Source organism: Carassius auratus, chromosome 9 (genome assembly GCF_003368295.1).
Source record: "Carassius auratus strain Wakin chromosome 9, ASM336829v1, whole genome shotgun sequence".
NCBI lineage: Eukaryota > Metazoa > Chordata > Actinopteri > Cypriniformes > Cyprinidae > Carassius > Carassius auratus.
The window spans coordinates 2,745,782-2,760,167 of record NC_039251.1 but is presented as its reverse complement, the minus strand read 5'-3'; the positions used below and the strand labels follow the sequence as shown (position 1 = coordinate 2,760,167).

Here is a 14,386-nt window from a genome sequence, read left to right as displayed (position 1 = left end):
TAAAATGGGAATTTAAATAGACCGCAGGAGATGTGTCAAGACTGGATTGGTACACGTCAGGAACAGCTGACTGTCAGCTGATGCAAGCGTGACTCACGTGACCTGACCGAACTAACGCGATGCTCGATTTTTGATCAAATAAATGCAGTTTTGATGAGTAAACTCCTGTAAGAAAGAAAAAAAAAAAAAAAAAAAAAAAAACCTTAAAAAATCATTCTGCTCCCAAACACCGTTGTGTGTGTGTGTGTGTAGCACTTACACACTAATCGACAGGTTAGAAAAAAAAAGCCTCAGGCCCAAATATTCAGTTATCACTAATGAACTGCTTGACAAACACTTCTTGCTTCGAAGTACAGATCTGAATTAAAAAAAATATATATATATATATTCACAAACAGTCCCCGGATTCTCAATCTGAATCAACGGAGTCGCAAACATGCTCCGAAGTGCCGATCTGAATCAACCGAGTCGCGAACATGCTCCGAAGTGCCGATCTGAATCAACCGAGTCGCGAACAAGCTCCGAAGTGCCGCTCTGAATCAACCGAGTCGCGAACATGCTCCGAAGTGCCGATCTGAATCAACCGAGTCGCGAACAAGCTCCGAAGTGCCGATCTGAATCAACCGAGTCGCGAACATGCTCCGAAGTGCCGATCTGAATCAACCGAGTCGCGAACAAGCTCCGAAGTGCCGCTCTGAATCAACCGAGTCGCGAACAGGCTCCGAAGTCCCGATCTGAAAACTTCGATATTTTTCAATTTCAAGGGTAGAGTAAGAATATTTACAGTATTGCGCAAGTTAGTTCATACTTAGATATAATTTTATATGCAATATTACCTTTTATTTTCATCATCATCTTTAAGAGTTCATGATAATTAATGTTCAACTTTATTTCTCAGTTGATTAATCCATCCACAATTCATAAAACACAACACATGCAACTGAGGTACAAGAAGTATTGACATCCAAAAGTCATTGAAATCATTTAAAAATCACATTGACAGGTTAAAAAAAAAAAAAAACTCAGGTCAAATATTCATTTATCACAATTAACTGTTTGACAAACACTTCCTGCTCCGAAGTGCCGATCTGAATCAACCGAGTCGCGAACATGCTCCGAAGTGCCGATCTGAATCAAGCGAGTCGCGAACATGCTCCGAAGTGCCAATGTGAATCAACGGAGTCGCGAACAGGCTCCGAAGTGCCAATCTGAACCAACCGAGTCGCGAACAGGCTCCGAAGTGCCGATCTGAATCAAGCAAATCGCGAACATGCTCCGAAGTGCCAATGTGAATCAACGGAGTCGCGAACAGGCTCCGAAGTGCCGATCTGAATCAACCGAGTCGCGAACAGGCTCCGAAGTGCCGATCTGAATCAACCGAGTCGCGAACAGGCTCCGAATTGACAATCTGAATCAACCGAGTCGCGAACAGGTTCCGAAGTGCCGATCTGAATCAACAGATTTCGCGAACAGGCTCCGAAGTCCCGATCTGAAAACGTCGACCAAAGAATGTAAAAAATAACTCTATTTCTCTAATAACTCTAATAACTCTACAACTCATGAAAGACTCACACCACGTATCTAAAAATAAATCGCTATAGTAAAAGAGAAATAATAAGAAGAGTGAAGTTTCCTACCGTTCTGCTGTGTTTGGTCCTCACGCGCGTCTGACTCTCCGCGGCGCGTCTCCGCCCCATCACACGCGCGTTTACAGCGCTAAATTAATCATCTTTGCTAATTATTATACATTTACTTCATTGTCAGCATCAGGTAATTCATTTATTATTGTTCAATAAACTGTTTGATACAAAAAAGGTTGTATTTCAGTAATAATTCAAAATTATCAAAATAAAATATATAAAATAATGGTTTATATTTTAATATCCTTTAAAATATAATTTATTTCTGTGATGTGCAGCTGTATTTTCAGCATCATTCCTCCAGTCTTCAGTGTAACATGATCTTCAGAAATCAGTCTAATATGATGATTTATTATTAGAATTATTAATAGTTGTGATGCCAAATATTATTTTTGAATCTGCGATACTTTTTTCCGGATTCTTCGATGTATACTTTTTTTTTTTAAAGAACAGCGTTTATTCAAAATATAAATCTCTTCTAACAATATTAATCTTTGATTTCACTTCTTATCAATTTAATACATCCTAAAAGAGTTATAAACTTTTGAACTCTATTGTTTATTGTTAGAAAAGACTTCTATTTTAAATAAATGCTCTTCTTTTTAACATTTCATTCATCAAAGAATCCTGAAAGAAGTATCACAGTTTCAGCAGCACAACTCTGATAATAAATCATCATATTATTCTGATTTGTGAAGATCATGTGACACTGAAGACTGGAGGAATGATGCTGACAATCACAGAAATAAAATAGATTTTAATGTATATTAAAATAAAATAGTTGTTTTACTTCATAATAATATTTCACTTTTTTCCTGTATTTTTGATCAAATAAATTCAGTTTTGATGAGTAAACTCCTGTAAAAAAAAAAAAAACAACAACAACAACACATAAAAAATCAATCTGATCCCAAACTCTGACCGGTGTGTGTGTGTGTGTGTGTGTGTGTTTGTGTATAGCACTTACACACTAATCCCCACAAGAATAAAGATGTTAAATACTCATCTGAGGAGAAAACTATGTTGCATAATAATGAAAGGATGTGTGACGTACACTTTCTGTAAACTGAGCCAAACATTTTCACTGATTTAGGGTAGAGTAAGAATATTTACAGTATTGCGCAAGTTAGTTCATACTTGGATATAATTTTATATGCAATATTACCTTTTCTTTTCATCATCATCTTTAAGAGTTCATGATCATTTCTGTTCAACTTTATTTCTCAGTTGATAAATCCATCCACAATTCATAAAACTCAACACATGCAACTTCCTGTCATTGAAATCATTTAAAAATCAAATCGACAACTTAGAAAAAAAAAGCCTCAGGCCCAAATATTCAGTTATCACTAATGAACTGTTTGACAAACACTTCTTGCTTCGAAGTACAGATCTGAATAAAAAAAAAAAAAAATCACAAACAGTCCCCGGAGTCTCAATCTGAATCAACGGAGTCGCGAACATGCTCCGAAGTGCCGATCTGAATCAACCGAGTCGCGAAAATGCTCCGAAGTGCCGATCTGAATCAACCGAGTCGCGAACATGCTCCGAAGTGTCGATCTGAATCAACCGAGACGCGAACATGCTCCGAAGTGCCGATCTGAATCAACCGAGTCGCGAACATGCTCCGAAGTGCCGATCTGAATCAACCGAGTCGCGAACATGCTCCGAAGTGCCGATCTGAATCAACCGAGTCGCGAACAGGCTCCGAAGTCCCGATCTGAAAACTTCGACCAAAGAATGTAAAAAATAACTCTATTTCTCTAATAACTCTACAACTCTATGAAAGACTCAGACCATGTATCTAAAAATAAATCGCTATAGTAAAAGAGAAATAATAAGAGGAGTGAAGTTTCCTACCGTTCTGCTGTATTTGGTCCTCACGCGCGTCTGACGCTCCGCGGCGCGTCTCCGCCCCATCACAGGCGCGTTTACAGCGCTAAATTAATCATCTTTGCTAATTATTATACATTTACTTCATTGTCAGCTTCAGGTAATTCCTTTATTATTGTTCATTGAACTGTTTGATACAAAAATGGTTGTATTTCAGTAATAATTCAAAATTATCCAAATAAAATATATAAAATAATGGTTTATATTTTAATATCCTTTAAAATATAATTTATTACTGTGATGTGCAGCTGTATTTTCAGCATCATTCCTCCAGTCTTCAGTGTCACATGATCTTCAGAAATCAGTCTAATATGATGATTTATTATTAGAATTATTAATAGTTGTGATGCCAAATATTATTTTGGAATCTTTTTAAGGATTCTTCGATGTATACTTTTTTTTTTAAAGAACAGCGTTTATTAAAAATATAAATCTCTTCTAACAATATTAATCTTTGATTTCACTTCTTATCAATTTAATACATCCTAAAAGAGTTATAAACTTTTTAACTCTATTGTTTATTGTTAGAAAATACTTCTATTTTAAATAAATGCTTTTCTTTTTAACATTTCTTTCATCAAAGAATCCTGTTAGAAGAGATACTTTCAAAGTATCACAATTTCAGCAGCACAACTCTGATAATAAATCATCATATTATTCTGATTTGTGAAGATCATGTGACACTGAAGACTGGAGGAATGATGCTCACAATCACAGAAATAAAATAGATTTTAATGCATATTAAAATAAAAAAGTTGTTTTACTTCATAATATTTCACTTTTTTTCCTGTATTTTTGATCAAATTGTTGCAGATTGTCAACCTTGTTAAATTTTCAGTTCTACTGGCGGACAAATATGGACATTGATTCCGGTTAGAGAATCAGGCATGGTCGATGTGAATCCTTTCAAGCTTTTCTTTAATAGTACTTTCAGGTAAGCAGTGATATCCCTTACAACATCATCTGAAGATGTGATGGATCAAATGGCAGTATTTGACATAGGTTATTGCGTTGTGTGTGTGGTCTGTTAAACAGATAAAGAGAATACAATATGAATACAACATCTGTATATATTCACTGCAAATTAACTCACAAAATATCAATAACTGATTAAATCACTCATCACAAACGAATATTTAACTATCAGATAATATATGAATATTATATATGTAAACTCCAATACAAGGCATGACGCAGCATGAAATACAACAACAGGTGTGATCAGACTAACGCGTCTTATGGAAATTAGCGCCTATTTGCGGTCAAATCGCGATCGTCATTACACATATCTAAACATTCCACAGATCGCCAGACATTCACAATTATAACTACAAAGTGTTAATTAAATATTTACATGATTACTCACATTTGTTTGCATGAACGCACAACATTGAACAATAATGGAGATCGCATGTCTGGAGCTGGCTATTGCATCAGTCTACTGGAAGTAGCAACTACAATATCAGTCCGTCAGAAACAGTTTCTTAATTTCCGTTCCTATGGTCTTTCTGACATTGCCGCCCCCAATTACCTGCAGGCTAATTGTAGCCCTTAAGAAAGGCCATCCAAAGTGTCTTTATCCCCATCCCTCTTTGGAAGAAGTGGAATCAGTTTCACAACAGGACGCAGATATGTTTTGTCCTTGACTTTGACTTTAGCTGGCCGAATCCTCTTATCTGCTCCTGCATAGGTCTCTGTCACAGTACCCACAGGCCATAGTGCTCGTGGGAGTTGATGGTCAATTAGGAGCACCACTTGTCCTACTGCCAACCCTTTGCCATCCGATGTCCATTTCTGTCTGCCCTGTAGTTCTGGTAGATAGCTGCGTATGAAAGCAGTCCAGAACTGATCAGCCAATACCTGGCAATGTCGCCACCTGCGTTTGCCCAAGAGCTCGTTGGAGTCATAAAGGACTTGTGGTAAGGAGGCATCACGGCGTCCCATGAGTAACATGTTCGGGGTCACAGGGTCCGGGTCTGCAATGTCCGACGAAACATAGCCAAGTGGCTTGGAATTGAGTATGCCCTCTACTTCCACTAGTAATGTTTGCAGCACAGATTCAGGCACGGATTGTTCCCGTAAAATGACTCGTAAAGCAGTCTTAACTGACTTCACCTCTCGCTCCCATGTACCGCCAAAGTGAGGGGCGCTCGGTGGGATATGGCGAAACTGGATCTGTTGTTTAGTCAGTTGTGTCTGAAGTTCAGGTGTCATTTGACTAAAGGATTCTCTTAACTCATGATCACCTCCAGTGAAGTTGGTGCCGTTGTCACATAATATCTCAAAGGGCTTCCCTCTGCGGGCTATAAAGCATCGTAATGACAGGAGAAAAGCGTCTGTGTCTAGGTGTTCAAGGAGATCAAGATGTAAACATCTGGTTGTCAAGCACTTATATAAGATCCCCCATCTCTTTTCATGACGTCGACCTATCTTCACCTGAAAGGGCCCGAAGCAGTCTACGCCAGTGGAGAAGAATGGTGGCTTGAACAGACGTAGCCTGCATGGTGGAAGGTCAGCCATCTTTGGGTTCTGTGGCTTGGAGCACCAAAATTGGCAATCCTGACAGAAATGTTGGTGTCTGCGCACAGCTTCACGGCCTCTAAGCACCCAATATCGACGCCGTAGCTCCGCTAGTACTCGTTCTGCACCAGGATGATTGAGCTGTTGATCTATGTCTTGGATGAGCAACTTTGTGACCTGATGTTGAGGGTCTAGAACAATAGGGTGAATGACATCAGGAGGCAGGGTTTCAATACGACGAAGTCGTCCTCCCACTCTGATAAGACCAGTATCTTTGTCATATTCTGGAGCGAGAGACCTCAATCGGCTGTCTGTCGAGATGAATTATCCAGCTTTCAAAGCCCGCAATTCTTCTGGAAATGAATCAAGCTGTGCCTGTGCTAAGAGGAGCTTCTCTGCCTGTATATACCTTGAGGCTTCAGAAGAATTGTCAGAGTTGGCCGCCCCATCACAGGACTCCACAGTTGCTTGAAGTAGCTCCTTCCAGGTTCTGAATTGACTGATGTCTAAAGGCACTGGACTGGGAACAACTGTGATTGCTCCAACAAAGGATGCTCTTTTCATCTCACTCAGTTCTGGTTCAGATCCTGTACTGGGTAATGCTGGCCACTTATTCTGTGGTTGAGTCAGGAAGGAAGGACCAGATCTCCATTGGTGGGGGCAAGCTAGTTCCGCTAAAGTAAGACCCCTGGTGATGTGGTCAGCGGGATTTCTAGCGGAGTCAACATACCGCCATCTGGAAACATCTGTCAATGTCTGGATCTCGGCTACTCTGGACCCCACAAAGACTTTGTATCAGCAAGATTCTGATTTTAACCAATGCAGCACCGTGGTTGAATCGGTCCAGTATGTGACTTGGTGTATGGGAATGGTAAGTTCAGTCTGTATGACTTTGGCCATCTGAGCTCCAGAGAGCGCCGCACACAACTCCAGGCGGGGCATAGATAGACACTTCCTAGGGGCCACTCTCGATCGAGCAAGGACAAAGGTGACATGGACTTCATCACTCCCGTCGGTGACCTGAAGGTAGGCGACAGATCCATATACCCTCTCTGAGGCGTCGCAAAAGACATGTAACTCTCTGACAGTGGAAGGAGTGTCGGACTTGCCAGGAGCATAAGGTCGAGGGAATTGTAGTTTGGTGATACTGGAAAGCTCTGCAATCCATGTGGACCATTTCTCACGCAGATGTATGGGTTCAATAGGGTCATCCCAGCTTAGGTTGTGTTTCCAGAGATCCTGGATCAGAGTCTTTGCCCTCGTGTTGAAGGGAAGGATGAACCCCAAGGGGTCATATTGGCTTGCCAAAGTCTTATACAGGTTCCTCATAGTGGGCTGAGCAAGTTCTGCTACACGGTTTCTATACCCAAGGGTGTCGTCGAGGAAATTCCATTGTAAGCCGAGTGTAAGTTCTTGCAGGTCAGTACTACTCTGAGACAACCAGCACTCACTACTAGCTGATCTGGCTTCCGATGGGAGGTGCCGGAGAATGGATGGCACATTGGATGCCCATTGTCGGATTTCAAAGCCTCCCTGTAGCAAGGACTGACGCAATCCATCTATTATGGCCTTGGCCTCCGTATATATTCACCTTGATCGGGGGTACTGTGAAGACAGTTATCCACATAGAATGAGGTCTCCACAATGTCAACTAATCCAGCCATGGTATGTCGTATGTCATGGTATTCTTGGGCATGATACTGAAGAGCATAAGTGGCGCAGCATGGGCTGCAGGTCGTACCGAAGGGAAGTACTTGCCACTCGTAAATGTCTGTGTGAGCTTCCTGGTTCATGTTCCTCCAGATGAATCGCAGTAACGATTTGTCACCAGGTAATAAACGTACTTGGTGGAACATGCCTTTTATGTCCCTGCTCACTGCAACTGCATGTTGCCGGAACCTCAATATCACGCCCAACAGAGATGGCCCAAGTGTTGGCCCTGGAAGGAGTTGTTCATTCAAGCTCTGACCATGGTACTGGAAGGAACAGTTGTAGACTATTCGATCCTTTCCATTGTGGTGCACTATGTGGTGGGGAATGAACCACGACTCTGTGGACTTGTCTACCTCATCTGGTGCTATCTTAGCAATGTAGCCTGCTGATTCAAGCTTTTGAATCTCAGAACAGTAAACTTGTGCTTGCTCAGGATTCTAGGCCAGTTTTCTCTCAATGTTTCTTAAGCTGGGGAGCACAGACTCCATCCCTGCGTTAAGCAAAGTGATAGGAGTGCGCCTCAGCAGTGGAGTATCATACCGCAGGACACCATCCACGTTCACTCTGACAGTGGCAGTCTGCAAAAGGTTATAGCACTGTTGGTCTTGTTTCGATCTTATCATCACCTTTTCATTGTATGGAACAGTGTCAACTTGCCACAAGCGCTCAACATGCTGATACAGCTCGTCACGTGTTGGGGCTGTCATAATATGCAAACATTGTTGCAGACCTTTAGGGGGCTGAATTGGACACATTGGGCCTTGGAGTACCCAACCAAGCTTGGTACATATGGCAATGGGGCTGCTCTCTGCTCCTCTTTGCACTGGCTGAACTGGCATCAGGAGGTGTGGCATATCAGACCCTATGAGGAGTAAGGGTTTGACGTTGTCAACTGGCTGTAAGGGTAGACCTCTCAAGTGGCGATATGCTTTCTGGAGTGCTGCCACAGGGTAAGTATGTTCAGCAAGGCTTAAACCAGAGGCAGTAAAGGCATTTCGAATCACATACCTCTCAGTAGGTTTGGTGAGAGAAGACACCTCAAAGGTTACTGTGGACCCATCAAGTTTGGTATGGCTCTGGTGGATTGTCTGCAAGGGAAGAACTTCTGGAGCTCCATTTAGCCTGAGCTGTTGAACCACTTGGGGAAGGACGATAGTTCTTTCAGAGCCGTCATCTAAGACAGCGTGAGCTTCCATGGTTTGGCCACCATTGTGCAAGAGGACTCTGACTACTTTAAGCATGACTTTCTGTGAGCGGTTGGGTCTATCTAGATGGATCTGTGTCGATGGTAGGCTTACCATAAGCACTGCTCTGGAGGTGTCATTAATTGAGTCATGCAGCACGGTAAGGTGAAGCTCTTTGCAGATTTTACACGGTCGCTTGAGGTTACAGGAGTCAGCTGAATGATTCCGACCACACTTCCAACAGCGTTTGCCCTCTGCGATCCAGGTGATGATCTGTGCAGTGGTCAGCCTTTTGAATTTATCACAGGAGTTGAGATAGTGATCTTGGTTGTCGCAATGAGGACAATAGGGCTTTGGCTTGGAAATGACTTTTACTTGTGCCGGTGCAAAAGGCTTGACAGATTTCTCTGATGTCAGAAGTATAGGTGTTGAACGCTCTCGATGATATGGAGTGTATTTACTCTTCCCAGATAACTTTGTAGTGTCGGACTGAAATTCAGCGGCTGCTCGGCTTGAGATACGTTTAGCTTGTGACTTCGTTTGTAACCAGGATGCTAAGTCGGGGAGAGTATAGGTTCTGTCTGTACCAGTTTGTAGAATTCCATGACTCAGGCAGTATTCTACGAAGCTGTCTCGGTAAGCAGGTGGCAGTTTACTCAGAAGGCGGTCTACGTCAGAACCACACATGAGCTCATACCCGTTTTGACCTTCCAGTGTTCTCAGCATGCCTACTAGGGACTGGACAGATAAGGCGAATGAGTCAAATACATTGGAATCACCCATTTTAAGGGGTGGTGTACTCATGATTGCACCTAACTCAGATTGCACAAGCTGTCTGGGCTGGCCATACTTCTCCTGCAAAGCTTGCAAGGCTGTGGTGTATGGCTGTGGGTGGTGCATATATGCTTTAGCCAGTTGTTGGGCACTAGCAAATTTCAGGTGACTCAGCAACACTTGGTATTTGTACTGCTTGCTGATGTGAGTATGGTGACTTAAGAGATTATCTAAGGCCAACTTCAACAAAGCAAAGTCACTTTCAGTGCCACTCTCAAACACTGGTAGTGTGGGGCGAGGAATGCCATAGGCTGCTGCCATCAGAAGTTCTGTCCCGGGTTGAGGTATGTAACCAGCTTGAGGAACAGGTAGAGGTGAATATGGTTGAGGGCAGATAGGTGTGTTAGATAAGAGAGGTGCTCTATGATGAGTGGTTGGAATAGGCTGATTCTGACTCATAAGAGGGGCTGATTGCCTTTGTAATGGAGTATTCACATGTGAGGTTGATGCAATGGGTGCAACAGGAGGTCTAGTCTGTGATATCAGAACACTACCTGTGTATGGTGTCGCAAGCTGAGTCGCTGCTTGTTGCACAGGGCAGAATGGAGGTAGTGGTATTGAGACTGGGCTTGGCTGCTGCAAGACATGTGACATATTCTCCTCATAATGTGCTACTTGTGATCTTCCTTGGGTTTGAGTGACTGTACATGCGGACAATGGATGTGCGGTGTAAGCTGGAACCAGTAATGGCATAGTTGCTTGTAATGTCAATGGAGGAGTTTTGAGTGACTGAACTATGCATGGTCCCCTTGATGTGCTCTGTGCCTCTGAGACAGTCTGCTTTGCTTGCATCATGGAAAATACAGGGCTGGGAGATTGCGGAGATACATGAGACTGGACTGGGCTGGCATGAAGTGACTGTGGTGGTGGCACAGTTGTGTCTGGGGATCCTTCAGAACTTGCATCGTCCACACTCAAATTTTGGCTGAGCAAAGAATTCACCAGTTTGGCCACTTCTAGGTCAGTCTCTGCCTTTTTTAGCTTACGTTGTCGTTCTAATTGGTTAGTTAGTGCTTCCTTTGCCATGAGAGCCTCTTCCTGAACACGTTGAGCCTCTTTAGCTTGTGTTTGCAGCCTCTGATATTCTATTTCTGCCAACGTGTCCTCCTCTATCTGCTGACGTTAGTTGTCATACTGCCTCTGCTTGATTCTCTCATCCACCATGGCTGCCTGACTGCTTGTGAGTGCAGAAGTAGCTTGCACACCAGAGATAATGGAATGACCACTGGATCTGGAATGAGAGCTGGCTTTACTGTGGGACGTTTTCCTCGATTGGCTCTTATGTTGGCTGTGACAGCGAGAAGAAGAGATTGGAGGAGGGTCCACTGGAGGTATGTAGCCAACCTCATAGTCACTCAGATGTGAAGGTGGTTTACTTTGTCTCTTGGGTCTGGCCACAGGCTCCACTGCATCACTAGCTGCAGTGTCCATATTGTTTGCTGTTGCCAGTATCCGGCTCGAAGGACCAATTTGTTGCAGATTACCACCTCTGTCAACCTTATTAAATTTTCAGTTCTACTGGCGGACAAATATGGACATTGATTCTGGTTAGAGAATCAGGCATGGTCGATGTGAATCCTTTCAAGCTTTTCTTTAATAGTACTTTCAGGTAAGCAGTGATATCCCTTACAACATCATCTGAAGATGTGATGGATCAAATGGCAGTATTTGACATAGGTTATTGTGTTGTGTGTGTGGTCTGTTAAACAGATAAAGAGAATACAATATGAATACAACATCTGTATATATTCACTGCAAATTAACTCACAAAATATCAATAACTGATTAAATCACTCATCACAAACGAATATTTAACTATCAGATAATATATGAATATTATATATGTAAACTCCAATACAAGGCATGACGCAGCATGAAATACAACAACAGGTGTGTTCAATGTGATCAGACTAACGCGTCTTATGGAAATTAGCGCCTATTTGCGGTCAAATCGCCATCGTCATTACACATATCTAAACATTCCACAGATCGCCAGACATTCACAATTATAACTACAAAGTGTTAATTAAATATTTACATGATTACTCACATTTGTTTGCATGAACGCACAACATTTAACAATAATGGAGATCGCACGTCTGGAGCTGGCTATTGCATCAGTCTACTGGAAGTAGCAACTACAATATCAGTCCGTCAGAAACAGTTTCTTAATTTCCGTTCCTATGGTCTTTCTGACACAAATAAATGCAGTTTTGATGAGTAAACTCCTGTAAAAACAACAACAACACATAAAAAATCAATCTGATCCCAAACTCTGACCAGTGTGTGTGTATAGCACTTACACACTAATCCCCACAAGAATAAAGATGTTAAATACTCATCTGAGGAGAAGTCTATGTTGCATAATAATGAAAGGATGAGTGACGTACACTTTCTGTAAACTGAGCCAAACATTTTAACTGATTTAGGGTAGAGTAAGAATATTTAAAGTATTGCGCAAGTTAGTTCATACTTGGATATAATTTTATATGCAATATTACCTTCTCTTTTCATCATCATCTTTAAGAGTTCATGATCATTTCTGTTCATCTTTATTTCTCAGTTGATAAATCCATCCACAATTCATAAAACACAACGCATGCAACTTCCTGTCATTGAAATCATTTAAAAATCAAATCGACAGGTTAGAAAAAAAAAGCCCCAGGCCCAAATATTCAGTTATCACTAATGAACTGTTTGACAAACACTTCTTGCTTCGAAGTACAGATCTGAATTAAAAAAAAAAAATCACAAACAGTCCCCGGAGTCTCAATCTGAATCAACGGAGTCACGAACATGCTCCGAAGTGCCGATCTGAATCAACCGAGTCACGAACATGCTCCGAAGTGTCGATCTGAATCAACCGAGTCGCGAACATGCTCCGAAGTGCCGATCTGAATCAACCGAGTCGCGAACATGCTCCGAAGTGCCGATCTGAATCAACCGAGTCGCGAACAGGCTCCGAAGTGCCGATCTGAATCAACCGAGTCGCGAACATGCTCCGAAGTGCCGATCTGAATCAACCTAGTCGCGAACATGCTCCGATGTGCCGATCTGAATCAACCGAGTCGCGAACATGCTCCGAAGTGCCGATCTGAATCAACCGAGTAGCGAACAGGCTCCGAAGTGCCGATCTGAATCAACCGAGTCACGAACATGCTCCGAAGTGCCGATCTGAATCAACCCAGTCGCGAACATGCTCCGATGTGCCGATCTGAATCAACCGAGTAGCGAACAGACTCCGATGTGACAATCTGAAAACTTCGACCAACGAATGTAAAAATTTAATGCGTTTTAATATAGTAAAAATAATTTAGAATGATCTTTCTCTATATTATATTAACAGCCTAACTTTTAACGAGGAATGCACCATAATTTCACCTTTACACTATAAAAAACACTATATTTCAGCCTATATTAATAACCTCTATGTAAATAAAACAGAATACCGTTCTTACCAAATTCATTCAACATGTTATTAAATCATAATTAGTTTTTAAACACTGACAGGAACTTTCAGAGCTGATTTCAAAGTTACTGCGTTTATAAAACAACTCTATGAAAGACTCAGATCACGTATCTAAAAATAAATCGCTATAGTAAAAGAGAAATAATAAGAGGAGTGAAGTTTCCATACCGTTCTGCTGTGTTTGGTCCTCACGCGCGTCTGACGCTCCGCGGCGCGTCTCCGCCCCTCACACGCGCGTTTACAGCGCTAAATTAATCATCTGTGCTAATTATTATACATTTACTTCATTGTCAGCTTCAGGTAACTCATTTATTATTGTTCAATGAACTGTTTGATACAAAAAAAGGTTGTATTTCAGTAATAATTCAAAATTATCAAAATAAAATATATAAAATAATGGTTTATATTTTAATATCCTTTAAAATATAATTTATTTCTGTGATGTGCAGCTGTATTTTCGGCATCATTCCTCCAGTCTTCAGTGTCACATGATCTTCAGAAATCAGTCTAATATGATGATTTATTATTAGAATTATTAATAGTTGTGATGCCAAATATTATTTTGGAATCTGCGATACTTTTTTTTCCGGATTCTTCGATGTATATATACTTTTTTAAAGAACAGCGTTTATTCAAAATATAAATCTCTTCTAACAATATTAATCTTTGATTTCACTTCTTATCAATTTAATACATCCTAAAAGAGGTTATAAACTTTTGAACTATATTGTTTATTGTTAGAAAAGACTTCTATTTTAAATAAATGCTCTTCTTTTTAACATTTCATTCATCAAAGAATCCTGAAAGAAGTATCACAGTTTCAGCAGCACAACTCTGATAATAAATCATCATATCATTCTGATTTGTGAAGATCATGTGACACTGAAGACTGGAGGAATGATGCTGACAATCCCAGAAATAAAATAGATTTTAATGTATTTAAAATTAAAAAAGTTGTTTTACTTCATAATAATATTTCACTTTTTCCTGTATTTTTGATCAAATAAATGCAGTTTTGATGAGTAAACTCCTGTAAACACAACAACAACAACCAACAACAATAAAAATCAATCTGATCCCAAACTCTGACCGGTGTGTGTGTGTTGTGTTTGTGTATAGCACTTACACACTAA

The 14,386-nt window shown here is 41.1% G+C and overlaps 1 protein-coding gene across 2 annotated transcripts in view; it reads right to left on the bottom strand.

Moving 5' to 3' along the window:
- Nucleotides 1–14,386, bottom strand: part of LOC113109173 (NACHT, LRR and PYD domains-containing protein 12-like) — a 1,059,377-nt gene that overhangs the window by 699,098 nt on the left and 345,893 nt on the right. The gene's annotated exons all lie outside the window — the stretch shown is intronic.